Genomic DNA, 23,207 nt, shown 5'->3' on the forward strand with positions numbered 1-23,207 from the left:
TGCAAATGGCATTATTTCATTCTTTTTACGGCTAATATTCCATCGTATATATGTACCACATCTTCTTTATCCATTCATCTGTCGATGGACATTTACATTGTTTCCGTGTCTTGGCTATTGTGAGTAGTGCTGCTATGAATGTAGGGATATGTGTATCTTTTTGCATTATAGTTTTGTCTGGATAGATGCCCAGCAGAAGAATTGCTGGATTATACAGCAACTCTTATGTTTAGTTCTTTGAGGAACTTCCATAGTCTTCTCCATAGTGGTTGCGCTAACTTACATTCCCACCAACAGTGTAGGAGGGTGAACTCATGCTTACAGAGCCACACACTGAACTTGGAGCTGGGCACCCAGGGCAGAATGGCATGGTTCTGTCCGAAAGGAGCTCACAGGATAGTATGGTACTCACAGTCTTTACGCATTTGTGAAGGAAAAAAATATGTCATTATGGTTTATGTTGCCGATGTGATTAAAAAGCACTTTTATCCTTTGAAAGGCCCCAAATGATAATAAAATGGAGCAACACAGGACATGATAACCAGCTATCAATCAGAAAAATGTTTTCAGAACGACAAAATGAAAGAGAAAACAAATGTATTATGGCCTTGTGTGGATGACACCAGTGAATGCAAATTGTTACTCTTGTTTGAGGTCCACTATTTTTCCAGATTCCTTTTTTTATTTATATATAACTTTATCCAAACACAACAAATTTTAAATTCTACGTCTTATATACTTTAGAGTTTATTAGCTAAATAATCCTATGATTCTCAAGCTATATCTGCCACTGATTCTTAGAGTCTAGGATTCTTTTGACAGATTTTCATAAATCAGATTTATATATAGTTATAATTCAGATAAAATTTACACTCTCGTTGTAAGTGAAATTACTAAGAGTAAAAGCTTTCAATTTTTAAATCACTGGGCTCACCTGCTTCCAGAAAAATGATCTCTCACCTCAAATTGCTTTTATTTGCAACTCTTCCAGCAATCAGAACTCTACAAGTCAATTTATGGGTCTGGATTTGAGAGTTTGCTACTTTAATTAGGCATATAAATCCCTCTGCTTCATTTTCCATTACAGCTCTGTGTCTGTCCAAACTTGCTCTATTGAAGTACAGAGTATATCATGTTTTCAACTAGTAGTAAGTCCACCTTGGAGACTTACCAGATGGCCGTGATTTATCAAGGGTGGTCAGAAGATCAATGTTTCAAATACTCTTTAATGTGGATAAAAGAAACTTTGTTAATAATTTCTTCATGCTAGGTTAGATTTACTTTAGGAAACATGGTATTATGATGGGATTTCAAAAAGATTTTTTTTTAAATTTTAAATGCCCTGAAGAAAGAGAAACAAATATATCTAGAATATCAAGGGTAATAAAGGAGGTAAGAAGAGGTAGATAACATTTTTCCTTACTTATAACCCAGCTCTGAGTTCAACAGCCTCTCTAAACATATGTCTTTGGTTCACTTCATCGAGGCCAGAAAATGATTTTTTTAACTTTCAGTCTCTAAGAACAATATCTTCAAGAAGTTATGGGTCACCAGGACCAACTAGAACTTTCACAAAATAAGCCACTAACCTTCTGGGTGAACTTCTGCAGGGGTGCCTGGCTATCCAGCTCCAGCTGTGTTTGCAGCAGACCCACACTGAAAAACAATGTACATAAGAGACAAGATTCCTTCTGAGAAAATGTATGGGTTGTATGCTGAAGGAAAGGAAAAAAATTCACAATGAGAACTTGACTCTCCCCAATAATCTTGTATTTCTCCCCTGAGTTCTGTGGGGAGTGGGGAGAGTTGGCCTATCGAAGGAGGACAGTTTACATCCTCCTTTTCCATCACATCACCTTTCCATCTTCTCCCAAATGGCCAAATCTCTTTCAAGGTTATGAGAAGTTGTTCCCAAGGCAAGAAATGATCTTGGGAAACTGAGCATCAGCAACTCTGAGGTTTAAAGGGAGAGTTAATAGTGATGTAAAATGCAAAGGTAACACTGAATGACCCCCACATTTCCATTATGATTTCAAAGAGAACATTTCACAGAAGCCCGACCACCCAGGATCACAGGATAGTATTGAACCCCAAAGCCTATGAATGACTGACCCTTCAAACCAAGTCATATTGGTTTTAGCTTAGAAAGAGTCTGGTGTTGATGATGCCAAGATTCTATGTTTGTAGAGAAGAGTTCTGGCCAGCAGCCATCCCCTGCATGCTGGGTCTCAGAGTAAGTTGTGAGACTCAACACAACCACCAACATGAATGAAACCTTTGTTTTGAGGGGATGGGAACGTGGAGGGCAGTTGCAGTTACTGAAGACCTACTTACTGTATTCCAGGCACTCTGCCAGGCACTGAACATATAGAGTCCCTTTTAATCTCAGCACAAATCTGATTTGCTCCAAACAACATTGACAAAGAAAAGAAAAAAGATCTGTACAGGCCATTAGAGGCTTTAAAAATGTTCTATGCAAACCGTAGTATGTATTCTCAGCCTGTCTGTCTTCGTCATGGCTCGATCCCCAGGGTCTAGCACAGGGCCTCACATGCAGTAAGTGTTCAATAAGTATTTTTGAATGAATGTGCATTTTTAACCCATCCCCCCATTAGAAAAATAAAATCCCACATTTTGCTATATAATTTCCAAACAGTTAAATATCTTAATAAAAAAATAATGCAATGGAGATTTCAAGTAAGGCTTTTCAAATTATATGTATCCTGCTCTTTGCCATCCCATCCGAGGGTCCATGTCTCACTGGTTAAAAATTATTGCCTTAGAAGTAGTTGAGTGTGGAGTTTAAAAATGAGAAGAAGATCAAAAGGAAGTAACCATGGGTGTGTACAGTAACTACACACTAAGCTATCCATTGTGGGGCCTTTATACAGTCAAAGAGTCAGAACGATGCCTGACGAAGTCCACAATAAATTATGCGATAAAATAAAAAAATACAATAAGATATTCTACATCCACTAAAATCAAGATTTTAAGGATATTTAATGATATGGGAAAATACTGTATTATTATAAGTGAAAAAAGCAGGATGCAAAACTTTGTGTGTGTTTTCATTGTTGTAATGCATATACATTACATGCATGGGAAAATGGGAGAAGGAAATACACCAAAATGTTAGTTGTGATTATTTATGGGTGGTGGAATTATTAGTGATGTACAATTCTTCTTCATACTTGTCAGTATTTTCTACTATTTTTATAATACATATGTATTACATAATTTTAAAATTTTTTTAAGAAAGAAGGATTTGATAACAGAATCACAGAGGTCAAAAATATAGGGTTGACTTCTCCCTGATGCCACGATTGACTCTAGGGAAATGGCAGAAGTTTTTATACTAAATAGAATAACTTTTTGCTAATTTTTTAAAGGAATTCTCCCCTAGATTAGGCCTCAGTTCAGCATAGTCAGCCACATTGCTGATTTGACTCAATAATTTTGCCTTCATAGTTTTCCATGTTAGTCCAGACAATAGCCACTCTGAAATTTATGTTTGTATTCTGTGAGAAAGGCTTCAAAAGTTAGTAAGACACTTCTGTAAATAGTGTCATTTGTCCACTCAAAAATCATTATGTACCTACTGGGCCCCAAGTGCTGTGGTGAACACTGGGAAAAGGTCCATTTCATTCTGAGGTTTTTATATCACTCTTCAGATGGGGGCTTTATATCACTCTCCATCTGGGATGTGCCAGGAGAAATGCAATCAGAAAGGATGGCTCAACAACAAAGAAGGCAATCCTGCCATTTGTGCCACCATGTACGGAACTTGAGGACATTATGTTAAGTGAAATAAGACAGAGAAAGACAAATATTGTATGATCTCACTTATATGTGGAATCTAAAAAATCCAAACACATAGAAAGAGAGAGTAGAATGGTCGTTGCCAGGGGCTGGGAGTCGGGGGAAATGGGGAAATATTGGTCAAAGGGTATATACTTCCAGTTATGAGATAAATAAGTTCTGGAGATCTAATGCACAACATTGTGATTAGAGATAACAATACTGTTTTATTATACACTTGAAAGTTGCTAAGAGAGTAGATCTTAAATGTTCTCACCACACACACACACACACAAAAAGATAATTATGTGAAATGATGAAGGTGTTAACTAACCTTACTGTGGTAATCATTTCACAATATATATGTGTATTAAATCATCACATTGTATGCCTTAAACTTACATAATGTTACATGTCAATTAATCTCAATAAAGCTAGGAAAAAGATGTTTTTAAAGGATGAGAATTGAGTCAAAAGCCCTGCCTGGTTCTGCAGGCAGCTGGGATCTGCCTTGTGGGAGCTTCACCTGTTCCAGGTCTTACTCAGCTCAAAGGGCTAGGCCAGAAAATACCAGAAAGCGCCTACAGGTCCTCACTGAAACCCTCCAAGCCTGGATGGGCAGAGTCTTTGTTGAGAGAAGCCATGGGGGAGAAATGAGTGTTAAATTTAAAGAGAAATATTTTAAAATTATACTACTTCTGCCAGAATGACATCAACTATGACAATAATATGATGGTACTAATAATAAGTAAACAGACAAATAAAGGCAGCTACAGAAAGCAGTGTGCATACTTACACTGTGACCTCTCTCAACCTCAGAGTCCTTTTGGGGACAATATTGCTCCTTTTGCAAGGTTGCTTTGAGAATTAGAAATAATATATGTAGCTGGCAGGATACAATCCCTGACAAATATTAGGCATTCCATCATGATAGATATAAAGCCTGTCTTATCCTGCAGCACTTCATACTTTCAGAGTTACCTACTTTGTATGGCAGGGTTTTTTTTTTCTTTTTTTTAATGAGAGATGAAACAGCCAGAAGATAGCCAGGAAGTGGGAAAGAGCACAAAACAAGGGTCTGTTGGAAGAACTGAGGGACTTTATAGAGCGAAGGCCTTGAACTGCAAGTGAGTGTTAGAGCGCCCCCTTCAGGCAGGGTTTGGTGTGCATTAGTCCGATGTGGGGGGCAGTTTAAACAAGCCACGCAGAGCCAGGTGAAATCCCAGCACGTGTCTCTGCTTGGTTTGTTTTTCTTTCAAAAATGGTATTACTTATTCAACCAGCTTTGCACAATAGAGCTAAAATTACTGTATTTAACATTAACATATCTATATTACTATACTTAATTAATGCATGATTTAGAGCAAGTTTTTTTTTTTTTAATGCCAACATCATGATCTAAATAGGTAGCTTTCTCATTAACCTTGGATGTTAATCAGTGCCTTTTTTTCACCCTGAATCTTTCTTGGTTCATCAGAACCCAGTTTGTCATCTCTCAAAACCACCAGCACCATTTCTTTTTTTTTTTTCCCCAATTTATTTGTGTGTGTGTGTGTGTCTGTGTGTTTTCTGGAAAACACGGTTTATACTAAAAGTGGAAAAATATTTTCGATTTGATTCTGGGCTCTACTATCTTCTCTAAGTCTACTATGTGTTTTGCCTTCTATATATCATTAATGGCATCAGAATAATTTGAAATAAAAATTAAAAAGCTCTTTATACTCCTTCTCACAGGAGCCATATCAGTTTGAACTGACCAACGCCATTTCTATTTCACAAGTACAGTACATAACAAGCACTTATTAACCATTAATTCTGTTAAAAAGAAACATTATGCTAAAAGCTCAGGAGAACTCAAGAGAAGTATAAAACACAGACTCTTGCCCTTGAGGGTTTTCTAATCTAGTTGTGAAGACAAAACACACACAGATGAAATGGTTAAGTCACAAGGAAGAAAATAATTGTGAGCTTCTCTACACTAGGACTCATACTTCATTCAGCTCTACATGCCCCATTCCCAATACCTAGAACAGTAACCTAGAACATAACGTAGGGGTTCGACAGATGTTTATTGAATTAAACTGAATAGCACGATGATAGAGAGAATAAATGCTGAAGGACTGTAGAAGAAATTCCCCTTTTCTTGCTTATTTTTCTCTTTAACACTTGCCACCTTGTTACACAAGATCATTTATTATGTTTATCATTAATTTCATCCCTCTAAATGCGAGCTTTCTGAAGGCAGAGATTTTTGTCTGTTTTACTCACTGCATATCCACAGAGCATAGGCCTGTGTCTGGAACATGTTCACCCAATAAATGTTTGTTGAATGAATGAATGAGTGAATGAATGTTTTAGCCATAATTTATCAAGGGAGTGCACATAAGTAAGGTTGAGGTTCCTGAAGTCTTGTGGAATTTTAAGTTCAGGGTTAATGACCTGAACACAACATAAAATATTTACCAAAGATGTACCAGTGTGTTTGTTGCAGCTTTATTTATCATCACGGTACTGGAAACCATTTAAGAGAGGAATAGCTAAGCAAATTATAGTACATCTCTATAATGGATATCATAAATCCATTAAAACAGCAACAGAGATCTGTATTCTTTGGGTGGATACTTATGATATGTTAGAAGTGATAAAATAAAATCACAATACAGTCCTATTTTTAAAACAATTATTGGAGGGGGAGGCTAGAGGTATACGAACCAAAAAAATGTTTGGAAGGATTTACAGAATGTTATTACTAGTTGGCAGGAATAAGGTGAGATTTTCATTTGCTTTTTAAAATTTTTTTTTAAACATTTTTTATTGTCTGATTTTAAAACAAAAACAATCATAATATGCATGCATTATTTTAAAATCAGAAGAAAAGGGTATTTTCATTTTTAAAAAGAAGGCTGGGAATTTCATCCTGCAACAGTCCCAGGAGTGTAGAAATGATCTGCTTGGGTCCTGATGTGGGCCTGTGCTCATTACCTTCCCCGCACCCTGCTTCTCTGTACCTCCCAGTGGCTGCTGTGTGACGTAAATTGTAGTTGACTGTAACTGATTTAGGCCGTCTGGGATTAACTTGAGGGGATATTGATTTCAGCGGGTGGTCAAATTTAATAGCCAGAGGTCATTACAGAAGTTTCTCTCTCCATCTTTCTTCTTGGCAAAGTCTGCCCTGGATTACCAACTGAACTTCGTCAATGAAATCCCAGAGAACTGCTGTCTCTGGTCCTGACAGCAAGATTCTGTGCCCTAGTAAGAGAACTGGCCCCAAATTCCACCACTAAAGGATCAAATAGACAGGGTCATCACTGGGTTGGTAATAAGAGAGCTAGATAGAAGCTTTGGCTGGGTGACTGTGTCTTGGAAGTTATTGTGATTGGGGGCTGGGGAAATTTAGGCATATTCTTCTTACCCAAGGCCCCCAGGGTTATGCCGCTGACATGAGGTGTACTCTAGGCTTGTAGAGTTCCAAACGACCACTTTATCATGCTGGTTCTGGTTTAACCACCAATGCCTGTAACTAGGGGGGTGTTCTCCTTTAGAGATGTAGTAGCTGTTGGTCCAGAGATCTGGAGCAATGCAGGGAAGCAGGAGGTAGGAACAGCGTGGACTTTCACCACCAGATTGACTTGGGATAAGGTCTTAAATTCTCTAAACTTCAGTTCTCTCATCCATAAAGTTGTGTTATTAACATGTTCCTCACAGAGTTTTAAAGAATACATGAAATTACAAAATGCCTAACCAGTGCATGGCACATAGTAGGGTTCAGTAAATGCTTACTCTTCTATCAATGTCTACAAGTGTCTCCATCTGATTGGAGATTCCTAACGGGTAAATGAAAACTGTTTCTCTACTCACAATACTTCCAACACCAAATGTGAGGGTTTTTCACACCTGGCAATTCTCCAATTTTCTGCAGATACCAACTGGGTGCCCTGCAATTTAACTCAGTTCTGATATTAACCACCGGAGTTAGTGCAGACCCCGCAGGTTAAGGGCTCAGTCCCACAAGACTATTCTCCACTTCAGGTGCCAGTTGCAAGAAGTGTGTCCCCAGGTTACCCACACTTCTGCCCAACTTGGCTACAGATCAGGGCTTCCCACAACCCCCCTCCTGGGATTCAATAATTTGCTATAATGGCTCACAGAACCCAAGGAAACACTCTACCAGGGACAAAAACCAAATGTATATTTCTTCTTATGTCACAGTATCACAATGGGCCTCAAGACACTGAACAATAAAGATATCCTCATTTTTCATAGTATAGGTATTTATTACTTGATTTATTTAATGGCTATTAAGAAAGGGAAGAGGGACAATATATGAGGATCCCACTAAGTGCCAGACGGTCTTCTGGATGTCATGCTTACATCATGTTCTCAAACTCAGTATCACTGTATGAAAACCCTGTACAGATTGTCACAGAGGCTAAGTGACTTGCCCAAGATCACGTAAGTGGCAGAGCTGGTATCTGAATCCAAGTCTATCTGCTCCCAAAGCCTATTTTTATAGATTATATTTAGGTTGTTTTAAGTGGGAGAAATAGTACGAAATCCTGTTATCCTATTATTTTCAGGGTGAGAGATGGTCACCCCTCTAAATAGGTATGGTCAGAGTTTAATTCTACTTCAGTCACGAAGTTCCCCCCACTACCACTTATTCAGCTGGAGACTGAGTCTGGTTATATAATACGTGATAATGATGACAGTAACGCACATTTTTAACAACTTATATCCGTCAGGCTAAATGCATTATATGCATTCTCATTTCATCTTTCACAAGTCCATGAAATAGGCATTATTATTCCCATTTTAAAGATGAGAAAACTGACATACAATGTCAATAAACTGACAATACTTATAAATAAACAAACAACTTATAAACAAACAAACAACTGACAATACTTAATCCTAAGTAACGTGCCCAAACAGCAGAGACTAATTTGAGTGACTCACCACTGAACTCCCCACCTCCCATGGAAAGATGCTTCTTGAGCAGACTGGTAGCAACGCATCACACCCTGATCAGGATTCCGGGGCTGAGGCAGGAGACTGGTGCATCTCTCCCTTCCAACTCCTAGAATTAAGTGGCACCTGCTTCACGAGGTCCAGGGATGGCTCAAAGGGTGACCTCTTGCCCTGTCCCCAGAGGTTTGTTCTCACCCTCGAGGGCCAGGAGGCAGCTGGGAAAGCCAGTAACACCTGATGTGGCCTTCATAGAGCAGGGGCCAGGCGAGTGGGGAGCTTCTGGGCTTAGAGTGTCAAAGAAGGCCATGGGAAAAAAAAAAAAAATTGGCTGAGGCAGAGATTCAGTCACATGTTCCAAAGGAACTTTTTGTGAGCATGACTCACCAAGCAACACTGTTTTACATATGGAGCGGTTATGTAAATTTTCTTCCCCAGAAAGAAAAATCATTGTCAGACTAAGAAAAGATACAAACAAAAATAACACATATAGGAGAGAGGAGACTTTAAAAATATAAATTAAATCTCACAAGATGAAGACAAAATTATATAAAACTACACTTCAGTATTTCCCATTACTGTACAGTTTTCAATGGTTATTTGTTATAAAATATGGAATTATTTTTCCAAAGGCTCACAGCACACAGGGAGCTTCTTCACGGAATACCAGCATGCAGATAGCTTGTTTAAAAATGCAGCTTGTAAGTAAATAAGCAACAAGTCCTTGATCTCGGGTCCACGCAGACCAGTCATCTGCTTCTGCCCACGTGACAGAGAACGTTATCTTAAAGGGCCAGGATTTCTTAAAGCAAGCCTAGTTCCCTAATACAGTGGCCTTCAATTTTTTTCAATCACACAACTTCAGCAGTAAAAATATTTGTACATGTACCTAATATAAGTACTATATTTATTTATCTATAAGTTATAGGTAAGTGTACCTCTATCATTTGCTAATATCTCAAGGCTTAATATATACTTAGAGTGTGGCTTACCGTAAACACCAGTGGAGAAAAAGGCACTGTCCTCTTGATAATTTCTAAATTTGTTTTTGCCAACTTATTGTCTGATCTGATTAGATGGTCTTTGTTTCTCACTTCATAATATATCTGATAGTAAGCATATATCAGATTAGGGACAGTGCCATTTTCTTGTTGTTGACTTGGATTTGTGTTATCTTCAACACACTCTTTCTTTCTTTGCAGGGTTCTTAAGCTACTCCTCCATTTTGTGAGGGTCCATTTAATTAAAACAAAACAGTGCAATCTGTATATCCTCACAAGGAGCGCAAAAGAGGATATTATAATACTCTGAAAGCAGAGGAGTGAAGGAAGATACAACCATCAGCCTGTGTGTGTGTTCATGCACATGTGTACATGTGACACTCAGTGTGCCTCAGGAGACCCCTTACGTTCTGTGTGACATGGGACCAACAGACATACAGACCAAACAAGTATGTATGGATCACTCTGTGTGGTAAATGAAATTAAAGCTTGACTCTTATTTTTAGTTAAGATATATGCAAACATTCCAATATTTTCTTCCTGTATCCCCTATAGAACATTTTGCCCTTCCTGAGCTTCCCAGTCCCCACTCTGGGCTACCAGGGCCATGTCCTCCTAGATTTAGGTGCCATTGGAGTCCATGTCTGTGGGTAGGTTTGTGGGGTTTTGATCCCCCTCTGAGTCAGGTCACCTATAAAGAGACCTCAAACCTTGCATCATGGTAACAAAGACTTCTTTGGAAAGCCTCTAGAAGGGAAAGGAAGAGATGCGCAAGGTTTTCCATCAGCTCTCCCTCACCCTTAGCCACAGGACAGCCACTAATCCAATTTCTGGGCATTGTAAATAAAAATAGTGGTTATAGATTAATTGACTTCCCTGGAAGAGTCCATTCATAAGACAAAAAAGGAAATTAACAAACAACCATACATATTGAGGAAGGGGTAATGGGATTTTTTAAGCTACTGTTCCTTTTTCCCACAGGTCTTGTGATGTCGTTATGCCTCATCCTGCTCCACAACACATACCACCATTGGCTGCAATAGTTCATGTTTTTGCATTTGTCTCCTTCACAGGACTGCAGGTTACTTGAGGCAGAACAAATACAGTTTCGCAGCCTCGGTGCCTAGGATGGTGCCTGGCATAGGAGGTGCCCCATAAATGTTGTTGAGTGAATACAGTCTTGGGGATAATTATAATAACCTGTAAGGATCAAGAGAGATGCTAGAAGTAAAGCACTTAGCACAGGGTAATTTCTCAATAAATATACATATTATTGTGTAAGATTATATAATTGCTCAATCAGTGAGCAATTTTATTGATATTTTTCAACAGTACTTTGTACACTGCAAAAGAGTACATTAATTTATGGTTTTGAATTCTTCTGTTTCCATTGTAGAACTAATCTCCTTAGAAATATCGAGTCCCGAGCGTGCACAGGCCCTCTTACCATTCTGTGGGCTGCACAAGAAACTGGGCTCTGTACTTAGAAAGCTATTAGATTGCATGTTACTCAGGTAAGGTGTAAGATGTATAGTTTTATTCTCTCTACACTTGCATCCCCGATTCTAGAATCAGCTTTATAACATCCTTTCTAGCTAGTTCATTTGGTGCTGCTACATTTGCTCTTATTCCATAGAAATAGTCTAAACACTGACCCATTATTCAGCAGCTCGTACACTGAGATTCCAGAGGTCTCCACACCCCTTCAATGGTCCTTTCTAGAACATTCACTAAGCATTTGGCTCCTTTTTCAGAACCCCTATCCCTTACACAGCAGTGATGAAAATTCCTTTCCATCCATCCATCCATCCATCCATCCATTCCATAAGTTATGTGTTTTCTCTTATGCCTACGATATACCTGGCATTACTGTAGATATGGAGTATACAATAGTGAACAAAACAGACCCAAATTCCTGACCTCATGGAGCTTACATTCTAGATAAAATAAATAACTAAAATGTATAACGTCAGATAGTGATAAGTGCTAAAGTACAGAGTAAAGCAGACAAGGGGGACGGGGAGTTTGGCGGGGTGGGGGCGGGTTGCACATGTTAAAAGGGTGGTCACGTGAGGTTTCACTGGGAAGGCGACCTGCACAAAACCTGGAGGAGGAGAGGATGCAGCCAAGAGGATACAGGAAGAAGAGTTCACCAGATAGAGGGACCAAAGCTGCAGACCTGAGACAGGAGGGTGCCTGTGACAGGGAGGAGTGAGCAGGGGGAAGTACAACAGGAAGCAAGGAAGGAGCCGTATCCAGCAGGGCCGGTAGGCTCTGAACTTATTTGGCTTATAGTCTGAGTGAGACCGGAAGCCAGTGGAGACAGAGGAGTGACGTGAACTCACTTACGCTCTAACCCGATCGTGCTGCTGCCAGGTCGGTCATGGATTCCGTGAGGAAGGGGGGACACCAGGGAGGGGGATGTTACAGTAACCCAGGTGAGAGATGATGGGGCTTGGACGTGTGGTAATGAGAGGTGGAGGTGGTAAGAAGTAGCCAGATTCTGGATACCTTTTTAAGGCAGAAAATGCAGGATTTTCTGACAGATTCAATGTGGGGTGAGAAAAAGAAACACCCAAAATTGGAGGCCTCGGTGGAGCCACTGCCCTTTAGCCTACTGCACAGAACTATGAAATATGTGTTCCTTGCAGCTTTTGCCGTAAACCAAAGACAATTTTCTAAACTTAGCCTTTCTTTTTTAACCATTGCTCAATGCATGCATTTCTTGAAAAGTAAGTGTATTTGAAGTTTCCAACTAGTCTAACAGTACATAAAATACATGATGTGCTGATTCTCTGCAATGAATATCAATCACTAAAACGCCTTGCTTCTCACAGAAATTCTACCAGCAAAATTAGAATTGCAATTTTATTCTTCCTCGGTTGTCTGGTTAAGGTTTCATTTAAGCCTTGGGCTTACTTTTGAAAGCCCTATAAACATTTTACACACCTACTCATATATCACTGAAGTCATTCTGAATTCGGCCTACAGTAAAATTAATTACCATGTCATGAGTCTGTCACATTTCAAAAGAAATCATCAATATTTACTCAGACCTGATTCAATGTCACTTTGCAACGAAACAATATTGGCAGCAAATTTCTTTACAGTACATTCTTTAGTTGGGACACTTCCATGTAAATATATCCGTAAAAGTTTTCAGAAGACCATTTCAACACGCAGAGAAGCTAGTAAATCAACACTCATCTCTCTTCAAAAATCCATAGGCTTGTAAAATCCACATGCATTTCCAGTTCCTCCTGGGACCGTACGATGATCCTGGCAGCAGCAGAAACAGAAGCCAAGCCTGGGAGTGAGACAAACTGCTAAGCGTTTAGGAGACTGACTGTAGGAGAGCTGCTATGATAGCAGGAAGCGAAGTCCTTGCAGATGAAGGCAATGCAGGCATGACAGGCTGGAGCAATGAGAGCCAGGATTTGAGCGCAGTCTGTACCCAGAAATCAAATCCAAAACTCACCAACATGGCGGGTCTGGAGGCCGGCAGCATGGTGTCATGAAAAGCACACTGTAGGGTGTAGGTTCAAATCACAGCTCTGCCACTTGGGCACCGTGTGACCTTAGGCAAAGTAATCTCTCTGTGCCTCAGTTTCCTCATCTGTACCAGCTTCACAGAATAGTAGGGAAGACTCAATGTAAGAGGCTTAAAACAAGGCCTAATACACACATATATATGATAGATCAATAGATAGATACAGATAGATCAATCTATACATATACACACACTTAGATATGTATTTACAACGTTGTGATAATTTCTGTTATGTAGCAAAGTGATTCAGTTATATATATTCATTTACATATTCTTTTTCATTATGGTTTATCACAGGATATTGAGTTTAGTTCCTGGGGCTACACAGTAGGACCTTGTTGCTTATCCATTCTGTACATGTTTCCATCTGCTAATCCCAAACTCTCAATCCATCCCTCGCCCACCCCTTCTCCTCCTTGGCAACCAGAAGCCTATTCTGTATGTCTGTGAGTCTGTTTCTGTTTTGTAGATAAGTTCATTTGTGTCATATTTTAGATTCCACATATACTTGATATCATATGGTACTTGTCAAAAGGACTGACTTTGAGTCCCCAGCTCTGTCACTGATTCTCTTACTTCTTTCCCTCAGTTTCCTGGGGATATTAATGGCAATCTTGCCTAGAGTTTGTGAGGGTTAAGTAAGATAATGTGAAAGAGGTCTGCAAAGTATAAAAAAGTACAGAGAGATGCGAGCTATTGTCATGAGGAGGTTTTCTATTCTACTCTTCCTTTATTTCTATTCCCTTCTCCATCCTGGTGGGCCTGACTTTTTCTCAGTGATCTGGACTTCCTTGACCCGCACAGTCACAGCAGCAACTGGCGAGCAAAGCACTTCCTCAGGCTGGCCAGGCCCCCATCTCATGTCCTGGTTCAGGGCTGCCCCTTCAGGACTGTCTCTCAAGGAAGCACAAGGGTCTTTAAGAGACTGGAGCTGAAGTGTGTAGGTTGAACTTGCTTGCGCTGATAATTTAGGTCTTTGTGCTCGGTGCTCGGATGACTAAAGTCACAGCTAAAAGAGGAGCTGAAGACACTGCCGGGCCCGAGAGTGGAAGAGGTTACATGGGGGTGAGGCAGCTCAGGGGAGCCCAACATGTTCCTCTCGCTTTGCTTTCCTGCTTCCACTGTCTTTAGCAGAAGGAGGATTCTGTGCCATTTCCTCCTCTCCAAGGGCAAGAAGACAGAGTAGTTAAATGAAAAGGAAAAAAGATTTTAAGCCTGATGCACACCTCAAATCTAAATCAGCAGAGAGCTGTGGAATCCCTACTATTCTTTTCCATCCATTTCCTAAGTTGGCAAAAGAGCTTTTCAGTGATTTTTTTTGTCTGGCTTCATTTTTTCTCACACTTAGCAGCTTCATTGAGACATAAATTCCATATCATATAATTCCCCATTAAAGGTATACAGTTTAACAATTTTTAGTTAATTTATATAGCTGCATAACCGTCACCACAATCCAGTTTTAGGACAGTTTCCTTACTTCAAATAGAAATGTTGTGCCATGTGAAATCAGTGCCCACTCCCACCTCTAGCCCTGGGCAAACACTCATCTACTTTCTGTCTTCACAGATTTGCCTTTTGTAGAAATTTCACATGAATAGAATCGTACACCATATAGTCTTTTGTTCCTGGCTCCTTTCACTCAGCATAGAGTTTTTGAGATCCGTGCATGTTGTTGCATGTATCGGTGGTGGTTCCTCCTTATTGCTAAGAAGTGATGTGTTATACGGGTATACCACATTGTGTTTATCCATTCACCATGATTTGGATTGTTAGTGGCCTATTTTTTTAAATGTTCTAGGTAAAGGAGGAGGTTGATCCCATTTCTTTGAAGATATACTTTGTTAATCTTTACCAGAAATATCCCTTTGCAGTAACAGCTGGGCCCCTTGAAACATCTTCTACAGGGCCCCTTTGAAAAGACAGCCTCTTCCAACATAATGGCAAAGAGTCCATTATGATCCTGTACACAGGCATGCCTCATTAGAGGTAAACCCAAATGCTAAAGCAAAGCAATCATCTGTTTTCCAGTACCGATGCCTTGAAATAAAGGAATATTCCAACTGGAGTAGATACATGGGGCTGATGACCTCCTTTGGGCCGATGACCTCCTTTGAGCATAGGATGTTTGCAGATCACAACCCACCACTGCTGATCACAAGAGGGACCAGAACAAGGAGAGCCAGGGAGCCCCAGGCCCGTGTCATCAAACCAGCAGCAGGGGAGCAGGGCATGTTCCCTGCTGGGAGGAGGATCCAAGGAGAAAACCAAAAGTGTGGACCCCAGTCTCCTATCCTTCCTTCCGAGTGCACCCCCAGTGCAGAGACTAATTGTGTCTTGGTATTCTATTTTGTTCTTGACTCATACCCAAGCCCCTTCTCCTGGTAGGTGGGTTGAGGGAGGGGGTGTTGCCATGGAAAACCTTGAGTTGCCTCTAGAGGTTACAGTGTGGAGCCAAAAGGCAGATCAACAGAAATGCCTCACCATTCCTGGCAAAAGGACACACAGGCTCTGCTGATAGAGGAGCGTTCTCTCAGTCAGTCAACAAATACACGTTGACGGCCACAGTGCACGAGTCAGGCGCCCTGATAAGCACTGGGGTAAAGGGAAGACAGAATGTCTGGCCTCAATGAGCTCACTGCTCAACAAGAGGGAGCAACTGATGAATGAGTGAATGAATCCTATAGGAAAGGTTGTCCTAATGCTCCATAAAAAACCCCTGCGGACATGGGGATGAGGGCTAGAGGAAGTGTGCTGTAGAAGAGTTGACATTTCATCTGGACCTTGAAAAATGGGAAGCCTGTCAGACAAAAAGCAGAGAAAGAGAGCAGTATTTAGACAGGTATCCAAGATGATGTTACACTCTCAGGGATAAAGTTGTACTCGGCCAAGCTAAAACCTGGATTTCCCCTGCGACCAAAGAAACATGCTAGTTCTGAGACCTGCCAAGAAGTCCTAGAGGGCCGACTGCTGGCCACTTACAACGGACCAGCCACTTTAGCTGTTTAACCACATGTTTGGTGAGCCAAGCCAGCTGGCAACAGAATAATGGGGAAAGGGATTCACTTTACAGCCAACGTGGCCAAATGACTCCTGTTCCATTAAGGGTGCTCTACCTGGTGCTTAAAATCTGACTTCTTGAACCTCTCCAGAAAGCGAGCCACAAAGAGCATTGCTAAAAGATTAGTTAATACAGCAAATCTCACACGTACTGTGAAACAGAGCAGTGTTGTTTAGCGTGGGGATAAGATGGGCTCAAGTTCTACAACCAGGAGACATTTTCCCCATCAGCCTCTTCTAAACCCAGGAGTGAAGAGTGGCTGCTGTGGGGAACTTCTGGTTAAACGTAGCAACTAGAACCCATACCTTCATCTCTGTTTCCCACCAAAAGTCCACTAAGATGATAGTATTAAAAAAAAAAAAAAAAAAACCTACAGAAACTAAGATTATAGGGGACAAAATTCAGCAGATATTAAAATGTCTATAAAATTTCCAAAGCTGAAGAGCAGGTCGACCAGAGGTAACCAGGAACAGAGCCAGCAGAGAGAGAGAGAGGAAGTTAAGATGAAACAAGCCTATGTGTATTGCAGATCCCTAGAAGGCTCAAGAATTGAAGTCTCCCCAGTTCCAGTGGGGCTGGAAAAAGGACAAGTGATTACAAGACTGAAAGAAGCAACTAGACCCACCTATCCTTTCCCTTGCCTTGCCAAGAAGACAATTACTCCCTACCCACTCCAGCAGAAGGCTGGGGATTTACCCTCTGGTAAGGTGAACCAGTCAGACTCCAAACTTGAGGATACTGGGTCCAACTGATGATGGCTGTTAGCCTCTCTAATGAAAACAGGGATTGTGTGAAAGCCAGCATACTGTAAGCCCCAGCCCTCTTCCCCTACTCTGCTCCAGAATGCCAGAAGCAGGCTTATATTCCTCAGGTAAGACTTCCTCTCCAGGGAAACTAACCAGCTCAAGAGGAAATGCCTACCGGTACTGACTTTGGAAAGACCTCCAACAAAGCAGCCTGGCCCCATCTGACCACCACTGCACAGCAAATCCCCCTGGACAACAAGCCCCTAGTATGTACACAGAGTTTTGTATTGTAGCACCTTAAAACACGGATGATGCCTTAGTGTCTTAAAAATGGGCAGTCAAGGATTACCTGACATTTGGGGAATACCTCTAATGTAAAAAGAGAGCAAAACAAACCAGCAGATAAAAGAAACTTGGAAGAAGAAGAGACAGTAAAGGGAACAGAAGACATTCTAAAATCTATAGATATTACCCTCAGAGTAAAATAATTGCATCCCTGAATTTGAGAATAAGAGACAGTAAAAAAATAAATATTCAGGAAATAATAAAGAGCTCTTGGAAGGCAAAAATATGATTTAAAAAAATGTAAACTCAATAGGAATATTGAAAGATAAAATTGAGGACATTTTCTAGAAAGTTAGAATCAAAAGAATAAATAAATGGAAAAGGAAAAATAAAATGAGAGAATCCATCAAGGAGGATCAACATTTGAATAACAGACATTCCAGAAAGAGAAAGCAAAGAAGATAAAGGGGCAGGAATTACCAAAGGAACAATACATGAAAATTTCACAGGACAGAGGAACATAGGCCTCCAGTCTGAAAGGGCCCCTCAAGTGTGTAATGAATGAAAAACAAAGCCCACACCAAAGTTCATAACCATGGAGTTTCAGGGCACCAAGGGTAAAGAAAATATCCTAATCTTCTAGAAAAGGGAAATTGGAAAAGAGATCACATACAAATTTCCAAAGCTGATCAGGAATCAGAACAGCAATGATTTCTCAATAGCAACACTGGTAGCTAGAAGACAATGGAACACACATTTTAAAATTCTAAACAAGGGACTTCCCTGGCTGTCCAGTGGTTAAGACTCCAGGCTTCCACTGCAGCAGGCGGCAGGTTTGATCCCTGGTCTGGGAACTAAGATCCTACACACAGAGCAGTGTGGCCAATAAATAAATAAATAAAACATTCTGAACAAAAATTATTTTCAATATAGAATTCTATGCCTATTCAAGTTATCAGTAAAGTATGGGGGCAGAAGAAGGACATTTTCAGACATGCAAGTTCTGAAAAAAATGCACTTCCATGTACCTTTTCTCAGGAAACTACTAGAAAATGAGCTCCACCAAAATAGAGAAAAATCAAGAAAGAAGAAAATATTTCCATCTTCCAGGAAGTAGGGAATGAACACACAGAAAGGAGGGACTTCCCAGGATGTGGTGCTGGGAATTTTCAGGGTCACAGCTGTGCAGAGAAAAACCAATCCAGAGATGAGCAGCACATGGAAGGAAGGAAGGGAGAAAAGAACGGGAGGGAGGAATGGATAGGATCTTCAACACAGGTCGTTTACTGAGAGAATTCTCAGTTCTGACAGTGCGGGGATTAATCAGTGATGGGTACTAAGTAGTAAACTAAGCAAACTAAACACAAGGTGATTTTTAACTCCAGAAATGAGCAAAAAGATGAATGAGAGAGGAAATGTAATGGAGTACCCATATGATTCATCTGTGACTAATAATCATAAGAATGTAAACTCTGACTCTTGATTTGAAGGGTGGTTTGACAGTGTTGCGAGGATGATGCAGGGATAGGACTTCTGAGGAGGAGCATGAGAGAGCTAAGTCTACAGATGTATTGGTAAAAAGTCAACAGGCAATATTTAAAGCAGAAGCAAAAAGAAAGAGCAATAAAAGTATGTTTTTAAGAAATATGGAAGTTAAGTATCAGATTAAACATCTAATAGAGTTGAAAGTGGTTGTGATAGTTAACTTTATGTATCAACATAAAATTAACTATCGGATATCGTTGACTCAGATATTTCGTCAAAGATTATTTCTATGAGGGTCTTTTTGGATGAGATTAACATTTAAATCAGTGGACTTTGAGTAAAGCAGGTTACCTTCCATGATGTGGGTAGGCTTCATCCAATCAGTTGAAGGTCTTCCTAGAACAGAGACTGACTTCCCCAAAACAAGAAATTCTGCCAGCAGACAGCCTTCAAACTTGAACTGCATCATCTCTTCTTCTCTGGCTTTCCAGCACAGCCACCTACCCTGCAGATTTTGGAATTGCCAGCCTCCATAATGGCACGAGCCAATTCCTAAAAATAAATCTCTTTCTCTCTGTAGACACACCCTCTTTGTCCCGTCTTTCTGGAGAACCCTGACCAATACAGTGGATGTCACCTGGAATGGGAATGGGGGTGAGGCACCCAGCAGAAGATAGATTTTTTTTGTTATGAGCCTGGTTGACATTTCTGATCTTTTAGACTATGTCTATTTGTTACCTTGAGGGAAAAGGATTACAGTTTAAAATGGTTAAAAAGAAAAAGATGATATGCTTTATAATTAGGTGGCCCTGGTTTAAATTCCACCTCTGCCATTTCCTGGCTGTGTGACCTTGGGCAAATCTCTCTGAGCCTCAGACTCCCCACTTGTAAGACGGGTCCTGGTAGGGTCATCAGGAGGGTTAAATAATCCAATAGATGTAGAATATGGCTGGCATATACTCAGAATGAATCAAGGATAGCAGGAATGACAAAGTTACCTTTCCTTTCATCGGCTTCCTCTGGCAGGAACTTGGGTGTTCCTTTCATTTCGTCGGGATTATTCCAATAAAATACACTGGCAGAAAAACTCATTCTCTTGGAAAAGAGCATTTGCCCTTTTAATATTTTATCCCTGATGGGCTTTAGAAGACAAACGCACTTCGGTGTTCTAATTAAAACTCCTTCCAGCGCAGCGCCTGACCCCATGAAGCGAGGTCAGGTCCTGGAGCTGCTATGGACCGATGGCCCGCGGACACCCGCGTGGGGCTGCGGCGGCTTAGCGGCTTCCTGCCATCACTTGCCGCGCACAAGTGAAATCACTTGCAATGACCTAATGTGTACTGCTGCCACTCAGAAAACCGAATAAAGACGCGAAGTGGTGGCAGCATGAGAAGCCGGGGAAACGGGTGCGCTCTGGCTGCGTCTCCCGCTCGGGTGACCGAGTCCAGGGAAATGCGAGACTGGAAGGGCATTTGCGACCCGCGAAGGCGTCGTCCTGTCGGGAAATACGCCTGCCTCTCCGGGGGACGGTTCTTCCCCTGCTTGTGAAATCATCAGAGGCTACCTGGGGGCTAGGATGTCCCTCAGAGGGGTCTGCAAACGCCCTGAAATTGTCTGCAGGCTTTGGTGTGAGCGTGCCTGTGTCTGGGGGGACTTCCAGAAGAGTCTGTGTCCCTCAAAATGTGGCATTGCCTTAAAGAGCTGGCAGCTTCCCCTCTGGGTTCCCTGAATATCACCAGAGTAAATAAGCATGGGGAACTCTGAGATATCGTTGCTGGGATTGGCCGTGGGTGTTGATCTATCCATAGCCCCCGAAGCCCCAGGTGGAAGGTCAGTCCGACTGCCTTTCTGCTCCCCTGGACTCTTCCCTGCAGCCCCAGCCCTGGACCCAGCCTGACCCTGGGGGGAAGCCTGCCCCCAGCCTAGCCCTTCCTCAGGGGTCACCTGTGCCCTGCACAACCAGGGAAGAGAAGTGGGGGAGGGGAAGCCACACTTTGGGGTTAGCACGTGCCCATACTTTAGAGCATCCATTTACTTCTTACAACATCTGTGACGTGGACATTATTGTCACCGTTTTCTAAAGGATGAAACTAAGACCCAGAGACTTGCCCAAGATCATTCAGCTACCCCACTGTTGGATCAGGTGTGAACTCAGTGCTGACCCCAGAGCCAAGGCTCTTACTGCCCCATGACACACGAGATCTTTTGGGAGCCACAGTCTACATACTGGCTGTTCAGAACCATTGCATTACATCTGCGATCTCCCCACAGCCACGTTTCCTCATACATTTCAGTATTTGCATGTCTTGCTTCCACTGTCTAGAGTTCCCTCAGCCATTGTTTTCTTGAGAAAAATCTACTCACCCATCTACACTCAGTTCAGTTTTCCTCTGTGCTCTGAAACCCTCTCTGGCCTCTGACATCCTCCCTGCCCTCCCCCCAACCCCCAGCTCCCCACCACAGCTGATTTAATTCAGTCCTTCTTTCTTCTCAGCTCCCAAAGCATCGCACACCTACTTTTATTAAAGAACATAAAGGTTGTTTCCTTCTCTGTCCTTTTCATCAAAATGGGAACTCCATGAGGAAAAATGTTTTTGTCTTTTTCATCTTGGAAAACAATTTTAAAAATCATATGCAGCCTTCTTCTAGCTATTCAGAGCTACTTATAATTCCCCCAATGCCGTAAGCCCTCCACACCTCCCTGCCCTCTTTGGAGCTGTGGGATCCCTGCCCTGTGCCGAATACAATACCTGGTACATAAAATGTGCTCAGTTAAAGTGTCTGGAATGTTAGTTGTTGAAAGGATGGGTTGTTTCCTGAACTATACAATACCCCTGCTAATCATGTTTCCTTGTCAGCCTTCTCAAACATGTTCTGAATGAGGCAGGACTTTTCCAAAGACAGCATATTAGCTCCTGAAGTAATCTCTGCCATTCATTGGAGGAAGCTGGGAGAGATGGAAAGATTACAGAGCCAGACCTCTCAATCCCTCTTGTGGTGGCAGAAAGAAGCAAGAATGAAAGCAGGAGAATTAGCCTTTCCAGGGAAATGTCCTCTAAAAGGAACGGCAACCAAATCGGACAAGATGGATTCACGGACGTTTTTATTTCTTGATGCAATTGGACAAAACAGCCGGTTTCCATCCTCGCTGCATTCATTTGCTGGGTCTTTATTTGTTGGCAGTTTCATGGTCCTGTTCCTCTCTCCTCAAAAAGAGATTTGCTGAAGGTTGACTCCCTTCCCATTAAGGTCACCAGAGAGCTGCTGGATGCTGGGAAATAGTAACTTCAGCAGAATGTCAGGGGAGATTTAGCGTAAATGAACTCAGCATCGCGCCCCTCAGTAAAGAGCAGAGCTGACCAAGACCACACATGTGGAGACAGGCGTGGCACCGCAAAGGCAAGGGCAGGCTGGACCAGGCCTGGGAGACCAAATCCTGTTGGGCAAGGAAGGGCCTCCTTGGGAGCCCCAGCAAGTAAGAGACCCGAGAGGGTGGGAGTTCATCATCGTCCTCCCTACAACCAGCCTCAGGGGGAGCCCCAGACATTCTGTTTTCCACTAATCTGCAGAAATTATCAGCAAAACCCAAGAAGCGATTCATTCAATGACAGAAGAAGGAAGAGCAGCGACAATTTGCAACATGGAGCCGGATGGATACACTGCTCTCCTTCAGCGATGTCCCTGAAATGTGCTTTCCCTTTGTCTGGACCGACAGCAGTGTCTGGCCAGACGTCCCACCTCAGTGCCTTCCATTTTCAAAGGGACTTTTAAGTTCTTCACCCTGGGAATGTCCTTTTGTGTGTCACAGAGATTTTCAGGCCACAGGTAGACCACCTCTCTGAATGGGTCATGCATTAGGGGGACCTCCAGAAAAGGAACTTAAATAGAAATCCTTTCTAAGTTTTTGCAAAGATGCCCAGAAATCAAGCTGGTAACTGAATTCTTCCCCTGTTCTTATCTCAAACACAACATGTTTATGGCTCCATGTGTTACATCCAAATGCATAGATTCATATTAGATAAAATCCAGGTCAATTCACTCCTTCACATTTTGGAAAAGGATGTGACACAAACTCAATAACGGTCACTCAGTTAGCCTACCGCATACCTGCCTGAATGTTAGACATGTGAGCCTGAGCAAGTCACTTTCTGAACCTCATTTTCTTCTTCTACACAATAAAGTGGCACTCAGTGGTCCACAAGGACACCTGCAACTCACTGACATTGTGAGTCTTGCCTATGTGACTAGGGGCAAATTTATTTTCTAACAACTTGCTTCCTTCTAGGTTTTATTAAGATAACGACTTTATGGTTTTATAA

At 41.6% G+C, this 23,207-nt stretch overlaps 1 long non-coding RNA gene across 2 annotated transcripts in view; it reads right to left on the minus strand.

Annotated features, from left to right (window-relative positions):
• LOC137211179 (uncharacterized) overlaps positions 1 to 9,333 on the minus strand; it is a 68,485-nt gene extending 59,152 nt beyond the window's left edge. For both annotated transcript variants that reach the window (XR_010936936.1, XR_010936935.1), the window contains exons 1-2: positions 8,755 to 9,333; positions 1,590 to 1,656 (exon numbers count right to left, since the gene is read on the minus strand). This is a non-coding gene — a long non-coding RNA (uncharacterized lncRNA). The remainder of the gene's footprint in view (positions 1 to 1,589; positions 1,657 to 8,754) is intronic.
• Positions 9,334 to 23,207: the final 13,874 nt, after the last annotated feature.

This window comes from Pseudorca crassidens, chromosome 2 (genome assembly GCF_039906515.1).
Source record: "Pseudorca crassidens isolate mPseCra1 chromosome 2, mPseCra1.hap1, whole genome shotgun sequence".
Lineage (NCBI taxonomy): Eukaryota > Metazoa > Chordata > Mammalia > Artiodactyla > Delphinidae > Pseudorca > Pseudorca crassidens.